The 22,115-nt window shown below is 42.9% G+C and overlaps 1 protein-coding gene across 2 annotated transcripts in view; it reads right to left on the bottom strand.

Moving 5' to 3' along the window:
- The window catches only part of Lypd6 (LY6/PLAUR domain containing 6), a 129,965-nt gene extending 126,610 nt beyond the window's left edge, over positions 1 to 3,355 (bottom strand). The window contains exon 1 of one of the 2 annotated variants that reach the window (XM_052724764.1): positions 3,206 to 3,355. The gene's annotated coding sequence lies outside the window, so the exon portion shown is untranslated. The remainder of the gene's footprint in view (positions 1 to 3,205) is intronic. The other variant, XM_052724761.1, reaches the window with a different exon arrangement.
- Positions 3,356 to 22,115: the final 18,760 nt, after the last annotated feature.

The following is a 22,115-nucleotide window of genomic DNA, read 5'->3' as shown; positions in this document are numbered from 1 at the left end:
CTCATTGCACAGCATCTGTGTTTCAAAACTGTTCCAGACATCTATCCCGATGACCCTTTTCAAATTCATGTCCTATTATCTCATATCTATTGTACATCGACTATATCACCCTTCATGGTGATTATAATAATAACTTAATAAGCCAGCCCTTCAAATAGTCCCTGTCATTACCTGTACTTAGGCACGCTCTTCTTTACGTTTCCCCTGCGTGGCCCGTGTTTTAAAGCACTGAGTCTAAGACCTTTATTTTTCTTACTACATTTGGGTACCTATAAGGTAAATTACATATCCTCGGGTTTCTTCTGTTTCATTTGATCTTCAAGTATTTCCTTCACCTCCCCACTGTGTGAGCACTGAGTTCCCTTTTACAGAATGATTATGTATTCGACCTCTGTCTTCGGCATGCCCTCTCCCATGCTGACCTAAAGCCACGCTACATTATATAATCCAATCTGTGTTGAATGGTAGTCGCTGAGTGAACAGCTTCTGAATGAAGGGATGGTAACAAGAGCTACCAGCCATGGGGCATTCCTAGGCACCACAACCCATGCTGGAGACTTTGTAGGCATTCCATGCGATTCGGGTGCTAGACTTACCCTTCAGCGGCACCCAGAACAGAGCTGCTACAACCAGAGCATCAGTAAATACTTCATGAGCAAATCGAAAAACGGCATGAAACAGGTTCGTTTGTCAGCATCTCGAGGAAGTTGAAATACAGAGATGTCTGCCCACCTTCTGAAGTCTCACAGACCATGATGCCAAGACCTGAACCCAAACCCCACACAATTTACTAAGGCTTAGTACTTGTAAACTCAATATGCACCTACATTAATGCAAACAAAATTAACCCCATAAATCTCAATGAACATTGTGGCATATCCCAAGTAAATATTCTGAGCTATGGTTTTCCAAGAAAAGATCTACAAATGCTGGGTTTAATAAATAACCAGACAGGCAGAAATCTGTCAACAATCGATGCAAGTCAACATGTGTTCTCTTCCATCGGTATCTTCTGCTGTATCTCTCTGGGACTTTTCGTTTCCAGGCAGTTTTTTTCCTATAGCAATTCTGGGTGGATCTGAGTCATAAGAATAACAGAACCGAAACAATCACTCGTGATTTCACTGTAAATTGTCTACAGAACCTGTGAGGAGTTTGTGCTTACAAAGAAGACAACGCGAACGCTTCTCAGCCACCCCTGGCACTAGCTGGCCACCCGATTTTCCTGAGACGCTACCGACGTCATTCTTAAGGGTTTGGTTGCTCGTATCTTTATCAACTAACTGGTGATCGTTCCTTAAAGCCATTGCTAGCTTTCCCTTAAGTCTTCCTCAGTCACACCCAGTGGAAGTTAAGTGACAGAAAGCAGAAAGCAAAGCCTTTCAGCAGTGGTACATAATGTCCCGAAGTCATGGGCTAAATAATCAAAAGAGGTACAAAAATCAATGATCAGCAAACAGCAGAATATAAGTCATGACGGCAGGAATTCAAAAAAGGGATGGAGGACAAGATATACAGATGTTGTAAAGGAAGAATTCAGAAACTACCTTAATTTGAGCTCTACCATTCGCTTTGGAAAAATCAATCTGAGAAAAACCTCAATTGTTCCACCTGGAGAATGGGAGTGATATAGTATTACTTCCTCACAGATATTTCAATGTATCACATATACTATACCGTATGATACAATATACGCTACCATTTTTATCTGTCACACACACCTTGAAATCAGTCCCATTCATGCATTTTACACTATACACATTCACCTTACAAATCTTATCAACAGCTTCAAATTGTAGCCCCATGAACCATGTCTACCTTTTTGGGCGGGTCAGGAAACATTTCTGGTATTTTTAACCCAAGGAACCAATCAATATACAATTCATAGTGAGCTTTGTGTGCCTACATGCTTGGAAAGCTACCTTGTGTTCTCAGGACCAGAGTGCTGTAAACTGCTGTTTAAACGAGGAAGCCTCTTTGAAGCCCTCCTTCAGTCAGCTGCCTCTGGATGAGATACAAACTAGACTGAAACGGGATAGATGTTTTACATTTAAATGGGTTCAACATTAATGTACATTAACCAGCTTCATGGGCGACTGCACAAATACCTTTTGCAAACTGGGTATACGTGAGCACATATAACCATGTTGTCTATAGAAATCAGGAACAGATTTAGATTTTTAAGCAGCTACTTAGAGTTCCTGTCACTCAGAAGAAAACGTAATGGCTTTAGGTAAGTTGCTCTAGTCTATGATGGCTGTCCAGAGAAGCGTACATCAAATCATGAGTCAACTTAATGAGAAATGAACTTAACTCTGAAGTCCCTCTTCTCCCACAAAGAAAACTGTATTTTGGAAGTCACACTTTGGGTATTCTACCAAAGGGACAAGCATACTATTCTTTTGGTCCTGTGCTATGGGGGTGTGGAGGGGGGAGTCAATGAACAAATCGCTAACACAAATAGCTGCACCTTCCTATACTTTCCCCCAGAGCCCTCAAGTTTAAACAAGTCTTTGTTGGTCCCATGAAACACGTTGATTGTCATCCTAAAGATACCTGTGACCATCCCGAATAAAACTATGCCCAAGCATCAAGCTTTTGAAACAGGGGACCAGGCAGGTGACAGAAAGAGGAGTCTGTGGAAGGATGAAAGTGTCCTAGACCAACAAATAGAGCGCGTTCTGTTGAAATGAAATGCTCAGTCAAATAGGAATCGACCCAACTACTGTAACCTGAGAAGTGGACAAAAATCAAGTCTAAGTGAAGTCCCCACTCCCTCTGCAGGCAGTTCCCACCCGGGGTCGCCGGAGTGGGTGGTCTCAGGGCCCAGCAGCAGGGCGGTGCCCTAACACGCCGCGCCTCCCACAGTCGCCTCGGGTGGGCAAAGCCGGGCAGCAACACGTGGGGCGCGGCTACTCCACCGCCCGGGAATTCACTCCAGCGGGAGTTCCCCGTGCACGCTCCCTGGGCCGCCGGCAGCCCGGGAAGCTTCCCTAGCCTTGAACTTGGTAGCTCCTGACGTTTGCGTCCCTCCGTGGCGCGCGCGGGGCGCACTCCCGACCTGCCCGCTGCGCTCAGCAATCCTCCCGCCACGGAGCTCAGTGGCCCCGACTCCGACCCCGCAGGACAGTCCCGGCCCGGGTAGCTACACCCAAAGCCTCCTTTTGTGCTCCCCCGCCCCGGACGGTCCCCCCCATCCACTCACCCGGGCTGCACGCGTCCCTGCCGCCAGTGGCAGCCCGCTGCCCCATCCCACGAACACTGCGGCGCCCCTCGCGTGTGCAATGCGGAGCGCCGCCCGCGCGCGGCCGGAGCCGGGAGCGCAGCAGGAGAAGGAGGGCACGAGCGCGGCGGGAGGGACGCGCGGGGCGGCAGGGGGGCGCGCGCCACTCCCACTCGCGCCCGGCCTCGAGGGTCGCGAGGCCAATCAGCGCGTGCAGGAGGAGCCGAGCCCTCCGCGGGACTCGTTCATTGGCCTGGCGCGCACCGCCCAGCGAGCGGGGGACCCGGCCCCGCAGCCAAGTCTGCAAACTCGGGCTGAAGACCGCCGCTCACAGGTGGCGGAAAAGGGGGGGACTCGGGACCTGTCCGGGAAGCGGGTTCCCACGGAGTGTCCACGGCTATCTGTTTGCTCAGGTTGCTGGTCTCTTCCTGTGCGCGACCCCCTGCCTACCGTTAGCCGCGCAGCTCACTGTGGCCAGCAGCCACGCGTCGTCCTCGCAAGCACTGCTGAGCAACAACGCCCAGGCCAAATCTCACTCCCAACTGTCCCCTGGGGCGAAACGTCTCTGGGCCTAAGAGCTGGAGCTCCAAACCAAAGCCACTTGACTTTTGCAATGGAGAACACAGGCTGTGGGCTGGAGCATGGGAAGCAGTCAGGCAGGACTTGCATTGGACATGGGAGGTAGAATTGTAGGGGTTGAGGAAACCCCCCCGAGCAAAATTCTACCATGTCAAACCATTCTCTAAGTAACACCCACCACACACACACACACACACACACACACACACACACACACACACACACACACACACACACATCAATGCCCAATTCTCTCTCTTCCTGTCTTTGAGACTCTCTCTTCCTTAACAATCCTGTTTAATACTCCTGGATTTCTCAACCTGGGACCCATCGCCACCACTCCTACTCACCCAGACGGTTCCAGGAGAAGATGAGGAGCTGAAATGACCAAAAGGAAGGACCCTTAGGCTGGAAGCTGGGGACCAGACTCCTGCCTCTGCCTAGCCTGTTTGTACCTGGCCTGTAGAGCTGCCCTTAAGAAGGCAGTCTGCCCCACTGACAGCTTTAGTCCATCTTAGATCTTCTTAAGTCCTTTGGAGCTCTATTTCTGAAACTGTTTTAGGCCTCCTCTGAATACCCCTGCCTCTGTCCTTCCCCGTAGTAAATTGTCTTTCAACATAAAATCATACTTTTCCTTTAAATCTTCTGGTCTCACCCTCAACAGCGCCATTTGTAAGAACCAAAAGATATTTTGATTAACAACTTCAGGACCTCAGCATTTTTTCTCAATTTATCTTCGTGCACAAGCTTGCTCAAACTTACACAGGCTCAAAATTCAAGTCCACGAAAATGAGTGTCCTATATAACCTTTTGGCAAACAGGAGATGCTGCTGTCTTTGACTTCCTACAGCTTAGCATTTGGAATTTGCATATTACAAACTAATCAAAGTGAATCTGCCCTTTGCCCTTAGTGTATGGACAGGTTACACCTGCAGAATAGAATACGTTATTAATGAGAGTGTGTTGGGGTGTTGACACCTCCCAGGCAAAAACTACTTATTTTGGCAGTTACTATAAGCCTAGTTCATCTGATTGGAAAAAAAAAAATCAGGGCTGGGGTTTAACTAATAGAACCCTTCCCTAGCATACAAGAAGCACTAATTTAATGCCTATCACCACAAAAATCAATCAATTAATTCAGTATATAGTATACATTAGGTAAAATTTTAATGTTTGGATTCTAAATAATGTTCAGACTGGACACGGTGGCTCATGCCCTAACCCACCACTCACAAAGCAGAGACAGGTGGTCATTATGAGTTCAAAGCCAACTTGATAAACATGGTGCATTCTAAGCCAGCTAGACTACATAAGAAACACTGTCTCAAAAATAAAACAAGAAGAGGAGGAAGAAAAGAAGTTACCACCATTGTTCAGTTATAGTATAGCAGTTTTTAATGCTAGAGAGCAGAGAAATGGAATCCACAGGCTGGTTTTTAAATATATTTTAGAACAAATAAATGACATGCATATAAAATGCCAGATTATCTTTACATATTAGGATAATGGATTACCTTTGTCTCATCCTTCATATTTTATTGTATTTTCTAGTAAACATATTTTAGGAAAACGTAACTTTAGAAAAAAGTTAATATGTCAACTACCAACACCCATTACTCCTCAGGCATGAGAGAAGCTAAAAAGGCTAAGTCCTTCTACCCCACCCTTTGTGTCTCACCATCCAGGCCCATACTCCCATTTGTAGAATAGCTGTAGGATTAGTCCCTTCCTGATCCCTCAACTGCCACTGACACCCTCATCGTGTCTGATCAGAACTTTACAACATCCTTTAACCTGTTCTCTCCGGGGGGCCACCACACTGCCATCTCTTTCTTTCTCTAATTGCCATGCTTTCCGTGTGTGATCCAGCCTCTCGTGCTGGCCCCGCCCCCCGCCCCCCGCCTCCCGCCCCCCAGGAATGGGCAGTCACCTATCATGTATGTCTATGTATGTGTCACAGCTGCAGGGAATACCCTCCTTCCTCCCTGACGGCAAGTTCCTACTCCTGCTGCGAGATTCATTTTCGATGCCACCCTTCTTCATCCAAGCTACAAGAATTAGCACCCCCTCCTCACCATGCTTCCAGCCCAAGCACCTTATTTATTCAATGATTATTAATCCAGACCCTGCTATGTGTCCAGCACAATGAAGGAGGCATATATCGTATTTATTCTCCTGGAGTGCACCATGAGAGACAGACTTTAAATCAAGGAGGCACACAAACAAATAATCTCAAACTGAGATAAGTGTGATGAAATCACTACATCTACAGAAAGAGGCAGGCTTTGCTCTGAGCGTGTGTCTATCACAGGTCTCAGCGAGCTGCGTTACCACATTGTTCAAAATCTAATTGATCTCAGTTCTGTGTTATGAATATTATCATCAGAGCCTTGCTTTGTGTTTCTATACTCAATCCTTCCTGCATAAACTCTCTGATATCATTCTACTTGATTCATATTTAAGAGGTAGAGCTAATGTATTATTTGTAAATAGTCAAAGGAATTTGTTCTTTTCTTTTTCTCCTTATGTTTTCTTAAAACAAATTTTACTTTCAACATAAAAGTCTAGGGCTTATAATTTGAAAATTGAAAAGCAAATGAAAAGTACAATCCAAAAGAAAAAATAAATTGGAATTTGTTCAAATCAAGCCATTTTTCCTAACAAACAACACCCCATTAAGAGAATGAAATTGCAAATACAGGTTGAGAAAAATCCTCTCAAATCATCTCTGACATTGGATTGGTAGCCAATATGCAAAGAGCTCTAAAAACTCAACAATAAGAAATCAAACAAGGGAATAAGTAAATGAGCAAAAGATACACAGATGCTAAGTGGCACATCAAAGGATGCTCAATATCATCAGTGAAGTGCTAATTAAAACCACATGAGATACTCTACACACCTGTTAGCGTAACTGTAAAAAAGATGGAAAAACCCAACAAATGCCAAGTGCTGATGGATGACGTCATACAAGTTCCCTGTATGATTGGAAAATGCTCTGGCCACTATTGTCTCTCCACTAACTGGCAGTCAGGCCCCATTGTTGAAGACAACACCTACACAACTCACTGAACATGAAGAAGTCTACCTAGAGCTGTCACCACTACAGATCAGTGTTCATGCTACTGGAAGGTACTCTGCATGCTACCAAAGGAGAAAGGAAATCATCAACCCGGCTACAAACCCTTCCATATGCAAGAGTGACCTGACTGTAAGATTTACTGGTGCAATAAGTGGCACAAAGCTTGTGGGTGTAACCAATCAATCTCTCATTTGAGTTAAGGGCCACTCCATGAGACAGAACCCATACCCAGCTCTGCTTGGGTGGCCAAGAGCTAGAGAGTAGACAGTCCAAGGATCTAGGTTTAAACCAAATACTACACTTCTGCTGAAGAAATGTAGCAATAAAGTGACTCCTAAAAACTTTCTGCTATACTCATAGATAAGTGCCTGGCTCAGCCATTGTCAGAGAAGTGTCCTCCTAAAGCAGATGGCTATAAATACAGAGATCCACAGCCAGATAATATGCAGAGAGTGAGAGATTTTGGAACAGAGTGAGGGAATCAAATCCCTCCCCTCAGGGCTCAGGGAACTCTGCCTAAGAGGAGGCAGAAAGAGTGCAAGAGCCAGAGAGGACAGAAGACACCAAGGAATCAAGACCTTCTTGTAACAAGCTTTCATGTCAGGACAGCCAGCCTGAAATTAATGACATGGAGACTTACTATTTATTATAAAAACTCAGCCTTTGGTTAGGCTTGCTCCTAACTAGTTCTTATAACTTAAAATTAACCCACATTTTTAAATCTACATTCTGTTACATGTGTTGTTACCTCATCTCCATACTGCTCATCCTGCTTCCTCCACATCTGGCTGACGATTCTGCCTTTCTTCTTCCCAGAGTTCTCTCTCTGCCTGGAAGTCTCACCTATATTCTCCTGCCTAGTTATTGGCCATACAGCTTTTTATTACACTAATCACAGCAATACATCTTCACACAGTGTACAAATATCCCACAGCATCCTCTAGACATAACAGGGCTAGCACACATATGAACTCACAGTGTGGTGGTTTTAATGAAAATGGCCCCCATAGGTTCATAGGGAGTGTCATTATTAGGAGATGTGGCCTTGTTGGAGGAAGTGTGTCACTGGGGGGTGGGCTTTAAGGTTTCAGAAGCTCAAACCAGGCCCAGTGGCTCACGCTTCCTGCTGCCTGCTGACCCAGGTGTAGAACCCTTGGCTCCCTCTCCAGCACCATATCTGCCTGTGCACCACCATGCTTCCAGCTACCACCACAGAGGACTAAACCTCTCAACCTGTAAGTCAGTCACAAATAAATGTTTAATTACTCCAGAGGCAGAGGCAGGCTGATCACTGTGAGATTGAGGCCAGTCTGGTCTACAAAGAAGGTTTCAGCATAGCCAGGGCTGTTACGCAGAGAAACCATGGCACAGTGTCTCTTCACAGCACTGACTAAGACACACAGAGACTGTGTCAGCATGCACAGAACCTGCATGGGTCTGACCAGATGGGGTCCTGGAGATGAAAGAAATGGGCAAATGCCCCCATCCCTAACCCAGAAACTATTTCCAATTGATGGCCAGTTGCAAATGGAAAATGTGTTTTCTCCAAAGGAGTCTCACTGTGGAAACAAACCACTCTTAAAGGCAGTCCCCATGCCCAGGAGTAGACGACTAACACAAAACAAATTCAGTGGCATAATGTTGAGTCAAGGTATTTTATTTTATTTTATTTTATTTTCTACTGCTGTGGGATGTCATATGCTGTGAATATGTGTTTCTCCCATTGGCTAATAAATAAAGTTGCATTGGCCTATGGCAGGGCAGGATGGAGCCAGGCAGGAAAATTCAAGAGAGAGAGAGAGAGAGAGAGAAAGGAGAAAGGAGAATAAGAGGAGATGCCTAACTGCCTTCCAAGGAGCAGATGTAATGGGACACAGGCAAAGCCGTGGAACACGTGGCAATACAAAGATTAATAGTAATGGGTTGAGTTAAGTTATAAGAGCTAGCTAGCAAGAATTCTAAGCCATAGGCCATATAATTTGCAATTAATATTAAGCCTCTGAGTGGTTATTTTATAGGCAGCTGTGGGACCTCAGGGCCAGGTGCGACTGGAAAAACTTACAGCAGCATTCTACCTTACAGGTTCTTTGCATATAAATTATGGCTTCTAGTTTGTGGGTCTCTGTATCTATCTGCATTTCATGTGCTTTTTCTTTGGTTCTTTTTCTTGTTTGGCTGTCTTGTGATACTCCAATTTGTTTGGATTTTTTATTTATTTTCTTTTATTATTATTTCTTAGATGCTTGTTTGTTTTCTAATACAGAAAGGGTGTGGATCTGGATGGGAGGGGAGGTTGGGAGGACCTGAGAAGAGTAGGGGAGAGGGGAATGTGTAATCAAAATATATTGTATTAAAAATATCTATTTTTTCAGTGAAAGGAAAATATGTGAAGCTCACCCAAAAATGAAAAAAAAATGCTATGGCCACACTAAAAAGTAATTAGGCAGTTTTATAAAATCCAATAGACACCCAACCATGTAACTCATCAGTCCCATTTCTAGATGTCTATCCAAGTGAATGAGAAGCTTATGCTTTTTCAGAGAGAAAATTGTGAACAAATTTTGCAGTAATTTTATCACCAAAAATCTTAAAACAGCCACAATTTCCTCAACTTGAGAATAAACTATATTGTGTTCACAGAATGGAGCACTATTCCAGAAGAAAAAGAGTTGATCATTGCCATAAGCAATATTTTGTGTCTCAAATTTACTGTGCCTACTAAAAGAAAACAGACTCCAAGGGCAGAACATACGTACACAGTGGATAAGAGTCGCAGAGGATGGGGCTTGAGAGATGGCTCAGTGCTTACAAGTGTTTGCTGTTCTCATAGAAGACCTGAGTTCAGATCCGAGCACCCATGTCAGATGGCTCACTACCAATCGTAACTCCAAATCCAGGGTTATATCTCCAAATCCAGGGAATCCGGACCTCTAAACACAACCGTGTGCGCGCGCGCGCGCGACACACACACACACACACACACACACACACACACACACACACACACACAAGTAAAAATAAAATCTAAAAAATAGAAAAACCAAAAAACGGCACAGCGGCAAGATAAAGGACTCAAGGTGTCTCGTGCTGATGGAGGCACTCTCGAGTCTGATAAGCTAAAGTTACATGAGGTGATTGTTTTCACCATTACTATGGGTTCCATGCCACTGGCACAGAGCTAAACTTCATTTTACCTAATCTATGAATGCATGAGTTAATTGTTTGAAAATTCCACTTGGTGTATGCTTATCTTATTCACTGAAATATTGCCCGCGCTTCCTCTGGTGCTGGCTCACAAAGTAGCTATGCAATAAATATTGGTTAGATGTATAAACAGATACAAATGAAGACAGAGTTAGGATTTTACAGAAACAGAACAGAATTTTGCATTCAGATCAGTGCATCCCCTTCAAAGCAGCTACTTTGGCACACCACATCTTTCATCACACTGACGCTGCTTCCATCTGAAAACACACTCCCTGTCCCTTTCTACTTATTAAAATATTGCCCTTTCTTGAAGGAAAGTTGTTTCCCTTAAATAAATGATTTGTTTTCTTTTTCCCTCAATAGGCAAACAATAAATGTAACATGTATTAACATTTTACTCATTTTTCGATGTAACGAGTGGTGTCTAATGCATCTTCTTTATCTCCATCAAATTCGAGAAGTTTATATAACAGGCACAGGGTACGAATAAAACTCCAGATTTTATGCAAAGCTTGAGAGATTTGGACTCAAAAACCCATCTTATTTCCAGATGTATCAGTAAAAGTAATTTTCCTTTATTGGACACTGATGGTTGACATTAAGCTCTTGAAACATCATTAAAGTATTTCTGCTCTAGCCAGTTTGCACAGTCAAGTAACTTTTAAAAAATCATTTACAGCTAAGCTGTTGCGGTGGAATTTATTATAGGAACTCAATTTTCTCTACCAGTTTCCTACAGGGAAACAGTGATCCACTGCAAGCAGAGACCTGCTCGGTTGTTCTAAGGCCTCCCTTTCTAAGGTGTTTCTCTCACAGAGCATTTTTTTTTTTTTTTTACTTAAGAACAGTGTGCTGGTTAATTTTACGTCAACCTTACACAAGGTACAGCCATCTGGGAACAGGAAACCCTATTGAGAAAATACCTCCATTAGACCGGCAGGAAGGAAATCTAGAGGGTATTCCTTGATTAATGATTGATAAGGGAGGACCCAGTCCACTGTGGGTAGTGCCACCCCTGGGCAGATGGTCCTGAATTGTATGAGAAGCAAACTGAGCCAGCTAAGAAAGCAAGCCGGTAAGCAGCATTTCTCTAGAGCCTCTGTTTCAGCGCCCACTAGGTTTCTGACTTAAGTTCCGGCCCTGACTTCCCTTCATGATGGACTACTGGAAGCCGAAATAAACCCACTCCTCCCCACATTCATTGTTTTTAGTCCATATTTTATCACAGCAACAGAAAGCAAACTAGAGCACACAGATGCCTTCCTACATGTGCTTCCCATGTAATTCTTCACAGAAATATACATGTCCCCTAGTAAGCATCAGCAATAAAAATGTTTGGGAGGACAGGGAGAAAAGTGGAAGGACGTAGGCAGAAATGTGTAAGATAAATAGGATATTGCAAAGGGTGACTACAGAAAAGTCTAAAAGTTTTACTACCTTTTTTCCCCCAAGTTTTCTTTGTACCTGAGATAGTCAAGTACCAATTGAATTATTTCCTTATGATTGCCCCCCCACCCCTTTACTCAAAACCAAGAAAGGAGCTGGGCGGTGGTGGGGCATGCTTTTAATCCCTGCACTCGGGAGGCAGAGGCAAGTGGATCTCTGTCAGTTTGAGGACAGCCTGGTCTACAGAGTGAGTTCCAGGACAGCCAAGGATACACAGAGAAACCCTGTCTCAAAACAAACAAGAAAACAAGGAATGAAGGTCAAATAGCCAACATTTCACGACGTTAGAGTCCTATCATCCCACTCACTCCTTCCTTTATCCTCTCAGTGACACCTATAATTCCACCAGAACAAATATCCTTGGTCTGATGGTAAAGGAGGTATGGTAGCTTGAATGTGCACCTTCACACAAAGTGTGTAATAAAAACACTCTGCCTAGTGTAACAGAACTAATTCTTAAGAATCGGGATTCTTCAGAAAGTAGCTCTACCTTCAGAAAGTGTGTGCTACCCTCTTAGAGTGGGTCCATAATAAAGGGGGGGTATCTTCCTCATCTCATAGTCCTTGTACCAGCTTTTCTGCCTTTGCTACATTTGCATGGGAGGACACAGCATAAAGACCCACACCAGATGCCAAACCCTTCCTCTTGGACTTCCCAGCACCTAAAACAAGAAATAAATCTCTGTTCCTTCTACTTAGTCTCAGGTAGTCTGCGATAGATGCACAAAACAGCAGGAAGTGCATCTGTAGACAGAGTGCCTTGGACTAGCAATTGATCTTAGCTGTTGAAACTGACCAGGGCACGCTGCTGCTTATAGAATACCAAGATAGGATCGCCAGGATGGAGCTGGTTAGGTGGGTTCAAAGCTCATGTAAGATTGTTTTTGAGACTTATATCTAAGGCTTCACGCCTCTTTTCTGTTTCCATAGTGACATTGTAAAGCAAATCATGTTCTTCATCTCAGCCCCCTTCTCAGTATACAGCTTCTCATATCCACCACCAACAAACAGTTGGAGCAAGAAATGGCAAATAATTTTCAACATCAATTATAGGAAGGGCAAGCTTAGCACTCTAAGTTAGCCCAAGGCTAGTGAGATGACTCAATTAGTAAAGGCACTTCCTGCCAAGTCTGAAGACCTGAGTTAGATGCTCAGAAGCCACAGACGTGTAAAGAGAGAGAGAGAATGGACTCCCACAGGTTATCTTCTGACCTCCATATGGGTTTGGGGTTGTGCTGGAAAGAGGGCTCAGAGGTTAAGAATGCTTGCCTCTTTTCTAGGAGACTCAAATTCAGTTACCACCACTTGTCAAAGGCTTCTCAGTTAGCTTCTAACTCACCACAGGTGACCCAATAACTCTTTCTGGACTTTATGGGCACCTGAATATATGTAGCATTCACTCACACAGACACAAACACATAATCACAAATAAAATCATTTAAAAAATATTTTTAAAATCGCAGAAGTTAAGCATGTATGATGCCAGAAGGTTCTGTGCAGGGTGCAATGGGGAAATTCACCAAATAGTCTTACCTGATTGTGTACCCTGCATACTGCAATACTGACTGCCAGATGTGGTATGCTCACTGATTCAATAGTAGCATAACTGTTATGGGGGCACCCAATTTCTTTCTGATCAGAGTTGAAACCTGCTCCACAGGAAGGAACTCACACCTGGTATGTAAACTCAATCAAAAGACCACAGCTATGGAGGCATAGGCTCTATGGGGTGATCCACTACTGTTGTTTTGTTAAATTGTCATGTTGTCAAAATGCCTATAAATATTTATCTTTATGATGGTAGAGTAAAGCTGCTGTCAGCCTTGGCCAGGGGCTGGCAGCTAATTCAGAGACTCGTGACCGACTGAAGTGCTAAGGATAAATGACCGTTGACTTCTCAGTCCTAAATGGGATATCTATATCACCCCTTTCAAGATCCTGGGAGCATGATGGAGGAGGCTGGAAAGAATGTGAAAGCCGGAGGATGGAATGGAGTACCATGCAATGGCACCTTCTGGATATAATGTGACTGTTATGATCATGATCTCATAGAAGTTGTGTTTACATAGAAAAGACGTACACAAGATCAGGCCTATCAACATTCCATCTTGGATGGTGGAGAGGCTCAGAACACCCTACTCCTACTTGAAGTGCTATTGATAGTTAATATTGCCGGAAGAGGTAGAGTCACAAGTTGCTTGAACTCTAGTAGATAACCTCTCATTTCTGCTTATGTCAGAAACTCCAGTTAAACTCTGGACCACAAAACAAAAGGTGTGAAATAGGAGGGGAACTAGTTGGGTAGAAGAAGGAGTTCAACCAGAGATGAAAGAGAACAAGAGAGAGTAAAGAAGAGTGACTCTGAATACTTTAAATACGTGTACAGAATTTTTAAAAATCCAGATTGTATTCATTCATGAAATTATTTTAAAAGACAAAAGCTGTGATAATTACAGCACCCTTCAAGTGATTAGCTATGATATCTGGGGTGGCTGAAGAAAGGGAAAAATCAAAATGGACTCAAAACGAACTTTTTCTTTTCAACAATCCCAAGACTTGTTACACCTGGGTACTGTCTTCCCTCACATGGTTTCTTTAGCTCTTATGAAGATGATTCTGTATTTAACTTGATATTTCTGGGGGTATAGACTTTAGAGAGCTCTATACCACCAAATGTCGTAAATCCATCCTAATCTCAAGAGCTGAAACTCACATAATAACATGTCCTTGTATTAACCTATTCTGGGATCAATAGTGCTTTTCTCTACTGTGTTAAATATGAGGGAAACCAAGAACCCAGCTCTCTGCTCTGTAAAATACAGACTCTTGGAAATAAGACTGCTGGCTTTCAAGGAAGCTTTAAGGTTCTCATCTTGTGGTGATTTCTAATTTGAGAGTAATATCACAGCTGTCCTTCTAGTTCACCTTCTACTGGTGTCATAAAACACTGACCAAAAGCAACTGGGGGAGGAAATGGTTTATTTCAGCTTACACCTTACCGTCTACTGTGAAGAGAAGTCCTGCCAGGAACCTGGAGACAGAAACTGAAGCAACGTCCAGGGAGGATTGCTCTTACTGGCTTGTTCTCCACAACTTGTTCAGTTTGCTTTCTTATCCCCTAGGACCACCTTCCCAGGGGTGTCACCAGCCATTGTTGGGCTGGGACCTCCCACGTAAACATGAATCAAAAAATGCCCCCACAGACTTGTCTTCAGGCCTGTCAGATGGAGGCATCTTCTCTATAGAAGGTTCCCTCTTCCCAGAGGATTATTACCTATATCAAATGGGAAAAGAGAACTAACCAGCATAGCTACCCAGTTCATTCAGTTCTGCTTTGCAAGACCTGCCTTGAAACCACCCAGTCCTGGCTCTAAAACATTTACAAGTACTTTATAGAAATCTATGATGAAAACCCAGAAGAGAACAGTGGCTATGTATTCAGGGTTTGCTCACACAGGGATGTCAACCACCATCATTTGTGTTTGGCAAAAATGAAAGTAAAGCCTTCTGGTTTATTAAAGGAGAGAAGGGTAGGCTTTGGGTGTGCTCTGTTGAGAAGTTGTTGCCATAGAGAAACTGGCAGAGAAGTAACTAGAAGGAACACATCAAACTTATTAGGTAAGTAGGCATGTTTAGTTTTCTTTGTTAGGTCCGGAGTTGAAAAGTTTGGGCAAAAAGGGGAGCTGCTGGAGAGGCTTGGTTTCTTGAGTTTGGCTGATCCTTGCCTATCTGCTTGTATTCTTCATTAATTTTCAAGATGTTGAGACTAAAATCACATCCAGGAGATGTTTTTCACACTGCAGTTCACCTAGTCATTTCAACCTTTCTTGTTCATAGGCTTCTTTTGAAGGCAATTCTGCTTAGCTTGATGTTTTGGGGGAGGAGGGGGGTGAACTTCAGAGAGCTCAGCTCTCCCAGACATACATCCCAATCCCAATAGCTGAAACCAAATAATTCCATGCCCTTATGTTAATCAAGTCTAGGACCATACTTTTCTCCCCCAGGTTAAGTATGACAGAAACCAATAGGCTTTTACTTGTTTATAGGTTTTTCTGGTGGTCATTAGAGTACTCAACAGATAATCTGTTATCTAATGTAGATACTCAACAGTAGATAATCTAATACCATACACTGGTCTGGCCATAACTATTCCCCTTTTTCTGACTGTGGGATTATGGGATGCTTCAATAGGTTCCTATATCTCTCTAGCAGTATGCTGCTTCCCAGTACATTCTATGTGGGGTATAGATATCCTACTTTGGAAGGTCCTTGGTTGTCACGGATTTCTAGAGCTCAGCTTCCAGGATCTCATGAGTAAGTCATTCCTCTTTTGTCATTGGTCATAATGCCAAGTCTTGTCAATCTAAGACAAGAGTGTCCCTTTGCCAGTATTTTCTCTGACCAGTAGATAGGATGGATGCTATGAAAATACACAGAGTAATCAGGAAGTAATAGTTTCCTGAAGTTCTGTGTGAATAGCAGTGAGTTTTTCTGACACCACAAGTTCATTTACTAACTATCAAACCAAATTTATATACTATATACTTGAAGAAATAATGAGTAAAATAAAAGCATAATTGATGTCATTCATATCTTGTCAAGCTTTCAGCCTAGTTAAAGGCAAAATAATTCATCAACTATTCTAAGAAGTAAATATGGAATTTGAGAGTGTTAACATGGGGAACTTGGAAGCTCTAAGAAGGTATGCTCGAGAGATCATATTTTATTTATATGATTTTATATATATTTATAAAACACCTTATTTTATTATATAATACACACTTGCAAAGGTATTTATAACAAGCCACCAAGCAATTCATTAGATGGGCACTGGTAGGTCTCTGCTTCTAGAGAAGATGGAGTAGCTGGGATCAAATTTTACCCCTTGAACTAAAACAACTAAAAGCAAGACGACACTATGGCAAGAGACTGAAGACCAAACTTCAAAAGACATAAGCCTGGTGGACAGGAAGCATTAAACAAGATTCTTATTGGATCTCTCTCAGTGAGAAACAGAAGCTACAAATACGGGAAAAGAGAAAAATTCAGTAGAATTCACTTGAAGTGCGAGCATGACAGGAACCCTATCCCTTGTCTCACATACGCAGGCATGTTAAGACGGGACCTTTTAAGTTGAAATCACCTCTGTCTGTGCACGTCTTTTTTATGTCTCTCTTTAACACCACCCTCACCCCGGACTTCCTGTAGGAGGAGAAGATTCAGTTCATAAAATCTTTGGTGTACTCAACAAGCTTGAGGATCTTGACCTTCTGATGGTTAGAACATTGATATCACTGACTCAGTCCCTGGATGTTCCTTGGAGGGTGTAATTCTCAAAAGGCTAAAACACGTGACCTCATTCAAATCCAAAATGAATACGTGCCAAAGGTTTTCTTCAGCTCATTAGTTAATAAGGAAACAATAATTTTTAAAATGTAGTCCAAATCATAGTAATAATAATAGTAACTAGCAGCAGTGCCTGCAACTTAAGAATAAAAATATCTCAGGATATGATTTCTGGGAATAAAACTGGTTCATAAAGTATAAACCATCTACCATAAGCTTATGACTGTATTTTCTGGTGTGCATACGTCATTTGTGGGTGTTTTTATTTTTAATTTAAATTTATGTTATTTTATTGTATGTGTATGGATGTTTTACTTGCATGTATGTATATGCACCATGTTTGTGCCTGTGCCCACAAAGGCCAGAAGAGGGCGTATCAATTCCCTGAAGCTGGAGTTTTGGATCGTTACGAGTCACTGTGTGGGTGCTGGGAACGGAACCTGACAAAATTCTACAAGCCGATATGTTGCAATCAGTATTTAATGGTAAAGACCTCCTGTCAGCTTGTAGAATTTTGTCAGGTAAAGACATAAATAATTTGTGTCAAGGGGCTGGAGAGATGGCGCAGCAGTTAAGAGCATTGACTATTCTTCCATAGGACCCATGCAATGTTTTTAGGGAGGGGAACACAGATCAGATCTGAGAAAGGGGAAAATGAGGGTATTGACAGTCTGGCCTTCCTGCCAGAGAATCACAAGGCTACTTCCCTAAGTTCCCCAGCTGATTGGGACAGGTCACTGTGGAACAGCCAGGTTTTCTCAGGAACAGCAGCACCTTAGAATTAGGTGGGCCTGATCAGAGGACCAAATGAGAGGTCGCAGCTCGTGGCTGAAGATGTTTAAAAGCTATTGAGAAGGCTGTACAGAGAGAGGACTATACTTACTGTGTCATTTTGCCTAAGTCACAAGCAAAGCAAATATTTTCACAAACCCCAAGAAAAGAGCAACAGTCCTGAAGTGAAACAAAGCAAAGAGGGAGGGTATTTTCTGTGATGAGATACAAAGCATCAAAAAAAAAAAAAAAAAAAAAAAAAAAAAAAAACAACCCAACCAAACAAATAAATAACAGAACAAAAACAAAAACAAAAAAAACCAAAAAACAGAGTTTTTTAAAAAACATAATGAAGCCTAGGAAAACTCGGAAATTGAACCAATTCTTAGAAAAATGATAAGTTGGTCACCACTTTAAAAGTTCTTCAAATAAGTCTGTTCAGTGAAACAAAATTCAGTATAAATGGCAAATTGCAATGTAGCAGGCATTCCAGATCTTTCTATGGGGACTATTTCCTGAACAGGTGAAAGCCAACTCCCGTCCCCACTCCCTGTCTGGTTTGACTTATTCTCCTGGCAATCTATGCAGAAATGAATGGGTGACTGAGCAAGGCTAACTGGTGATGGATTGTCTCTGCTCCTCTTGGCTTTAGCTGAGGCATCTGAATGGAGGGCTGGAGGCTGAACTGTCATCACTCAGGACACTGCTCTCTGCTGTGACCTACAACCTGAATACCTACACCCGCTCATCCCATGAGGCTGCCTGCTTTAAAGGACATTGGAAGGCCTCAGAACTAATGTTTCTCTGACCTCATCCTTTACCCCTGTCTCTACCCCTCATTCTCTCACAAGCCAAGCTACAAAGCAGTAATTCCTCCTCTGTAAGACAAGTCATATACACTCCAACACGGTCCCCTCAAGCAAGCCATAAAACCTAAAAGCACTGCTATGACTTTCTCTGCCCCTCTATGTCAGAGCTGGCCATAAAGAAATTCTTTGGCTTACCTTATTTGATAGTAGACTGTAAGCCTCTCACTCAGTAAGGGGGCCTGCTACATACCCCAATGAAGCCGAGCAGAGCCTGGTGGGGCCGGCCTTCCTGGCTCCTCTTTGGGCCTAGCCTTTTTGTTCAACACAGATGTTTGTTCCTCACTAAATCTAAGCATAAAAATAGACAGTTTACCCTAGGTCTTTGGGTCATCATTTTGAGGGCTCTGTGGCACAAAACACTTTCATTAAACAAATGTGTCATGCTCTTCTCTTGTTGCCTGACATCTTTGTAAAGGTGTGAGCCATGGTCTTTAGGATGGTGAGTAACAGTGTCACTGTTGACCCTCCAACAACAACTTCTCTGTACAGTGGCTAGTCAAAGGGAAAGCATCCTAAGGTGAAAAGGAACAGGTATAAGACCTCAGACAGACAGACTGCCTTTTGTGGATTCAGTTCAGGAGTCACCCACTGTCACCGCTGCTTGGACTGACTCATTCAAGGAAAACTACTACCTTCTGTCTTTTGGTAGAAATCTCCCAAAATACGAATACATCTTAAAACCACCACAGCAAATGGTGTTTATTATTTATTTTTCATTCACCATGATTTGTTTTTACTGTACGGAAACGTTCAGTTTGGTGGCTGGTTTCAAATTTTCTTGTCACCTACATGCTGTCTTTACTGTATGGATGCCTGCTCAGATTTTAGAACAATTATATTTTCCTTAATTTTCTCACTTTTTTTCCATTTCCATCTACCTCTACATTTTAATTTCCACACATTTTCTCCAACTTATTTTCTAATCCTTATAAGAGTTTGGAAGTGCCTACTGACCTGTTTTCATTCCCGAGAGTTCTTTGTCTTCTAATTTCCTGGACCCTGTTCTTGTTCAATGAACACAATGGCCCTGATTGTCGATGTACATTTATAAATGTGCCTTTTTGTAAAAACCCCATACTCATGATAATATGATGGCCTCCCTCTGCCCCAGATACTCCTCACCTAGTGCTTCAAAGGCTTAAGCTTTAAGTGCAGGTGGCTAGACCTGTGAAAATCTGTATTCTGAGGCTGAGGTCTCCATTCATTTATCAGAAGCCTAAGACACTGTATAAGCTTTTGGGGGCTAGTCACAAATCAGACGACTTAAAACAGCAAGCTCTCTTCTCTCACGTTGTGGAGGATGGAGGTCTGAAATGCAAGTGTCCTTCCATCGTGCTCTGAGGGAGAGTCCCTTCCGTGTTCAGTTACAGCGTCTGTGCCCATCATCTTGGCTGTTCCTCAGCTGGTAGGCGTCTCATTCTGATCTCCCCCTTGTTGTCACATGGTCTCTGCATCTTTTGTCTCCTCTGTTTTCTCTTCAGTCATTGACTAGAGTCCAACTTAAACCAGCATGATCTCATCATACCTAATTACAAACTGTCTTCAAGTAACATCACTTTCTGAAATATTAGAGGCCATGACTTCACCGTACGTTTCGGGGATACAATTCAACCTGCTCTGTGTATCCTCCATTTATCTGTCCCCCTCATAGGATAAGAGACTTCACTAAATATTTCCAATTCCTATTCAAGCAAACTGAGTGCTCTCATACTCATTCATTAATGCACTTCACTTTTGAGGACTCTCTTGGGGTGGGTGGGGAAATTAAAGCCTTTCCTAGTGTGCTACCCCTAATTCAAATGTTCTTAAAAATCTGTCTGCTTAAGTCAGTCTCATAAGGGTTATGGAATGAAGAGGCGCCATAGACTGCCTTTGTGTGCCTAAACTGACGCCTGGAAACCCGAGCACAGGAATAACCTTCAGTCACTTCCCAAAGTATATTTTAGTTCTGTATTCCTCATTCTCTCACACAGATACATGGAATGGACACCATATTTTCCTCTGAGAACAGACTTGGCAACTGTAAAACAGGAATTACACATGTATGTGTGCGTATGTGGTGCCCTCACATGGGCTTCTCCTTTCTCATGTTACAATTAAAATGCAGGTATCATCAGGTAGGGGGAGTTCCGTGTATTCCAGAAGAGCAAGATTTCATTTCCTCTATTGTGTTTTAATTCAGCATTCGCATGGCTAAGTGCTTGCTTGTATTTTTTCTGCAGATGTCACACCTTGTCACCAGCAACCCCCACCATGGTGAGAACACCCTACAGACATCTGTTCCTTTTGAGCAAATGCCACCCTGCAATGGGTTTTATTCTTTCTATGGAATAAAGCATGCTTTGCACAGAGTCCATTCCTTATTCAACGAAGGGCACAAAGAACTTTTTTCTCAAAGGTAAATAAATGACTTCAAATACAGTGGCTGCAAAGTTTTGCATTTTTCCCACCATCTGCATCTTATCAAAGGCAAGATTCCTATTGCTATATCATGGACAACTGATGTCATGCATTAGTTAATTTACTGGAGCAAAAGAAAAATAAGATAACTAATAAGTGTTTTGGTTGACAGACGGGAGAGCCTTTCCATACAAAGTGCAAAGGCCTGGAAGGAGATGTCTTTTTTTTTTTTTTTTTCTGTATTTCTTTACTCCTTGCCTGGAGCAGCGCAGCCCCAGTCTTTGAACAAGGTCAGGTGCATTGTGTATGCCCACAATTTGAAAAGCATTGAAAGATTTCTGGAGGGAGTGTACCTTCAGCAACAAATGGTTTTGTGGGGGAGGAGACAGGACCCCACACAGGCTGCTTCTTTATTTCCCAAAGGTTGAGGCCCTATAGGCTCTTAACCAGCTGGGGTGAGCTAACACCTGCTTCCAGCAAGAATTTACTCAGGCCCTCTGGTCACAGGTAGCTGACTTCCTGATGGGCAGGGCTGGAGGCCCCTTTCAGGGAAGAATTTTTGTCTCAACATATCCACAGAAATGAACTGTAGACAGCCATACAATGTCTTAAGACCACTTAGTACTTGCTTTCGGAGAACAAAGAAAGGAAAAATAACCCCTGAAAATGTCAGATGTGTACACATTTGTACGCTGTGTGCAGCTGCTCAATCTTACATTTTGTTACCTTTGAACATTCAAGTATTTTTAATGATCAGCACAGAGCATTTGAATGATTAAGGGAATGTGGGGTGTTAAGGAAATATGGGATACATTACTCTGATAATTGATTTTTCATTGAGTCTTGCTAATACTAAAAAATATGTCATCTGAGTCACACTTTAATGACAAGCTATGGTCTCTGTCTTGGAGCTGACTGTTTAGAGAATAGAACATGCACACATATTCTAACGAATGGGTAGACACCAACCTGGGGCACGCATCACAGGTATTAATGGAAGACTTTCATGCTCAGGCATCAGTGAGAGGACGAACAAACAAGAGTCACTGCAGGGATCTTCCACAAGGAGTCTGCACGTGACAGTAGGGCACGTGGATCTTACTCCTGGGCTTGGGCAGTATCATTCATTTGCCTCTTTCAATTTTCAAGCCACGTAGAATGATCAAATGACAGTGAGTTTACCTCACTGCTC

This window comes from Peromyscus californicus, unplaced genomic scaffold (genome assembly GCF_007827085.1).
Source record: "Peromyscus californicus insignis strain IS unplaced genomic scaffold, ASM782708v3 Scaffold_7__1_contigs__length_154581171, whole genome shotgun sequence".
NCBI lineage: Eukaryota > Metazoa > Chordata > Mammalia > Rodentia > Cricetidae > Peromyscus > Peromyscus californicus.
This window is presented reverse-complemented; position numbering and strand designations above follow the sequence as displayed.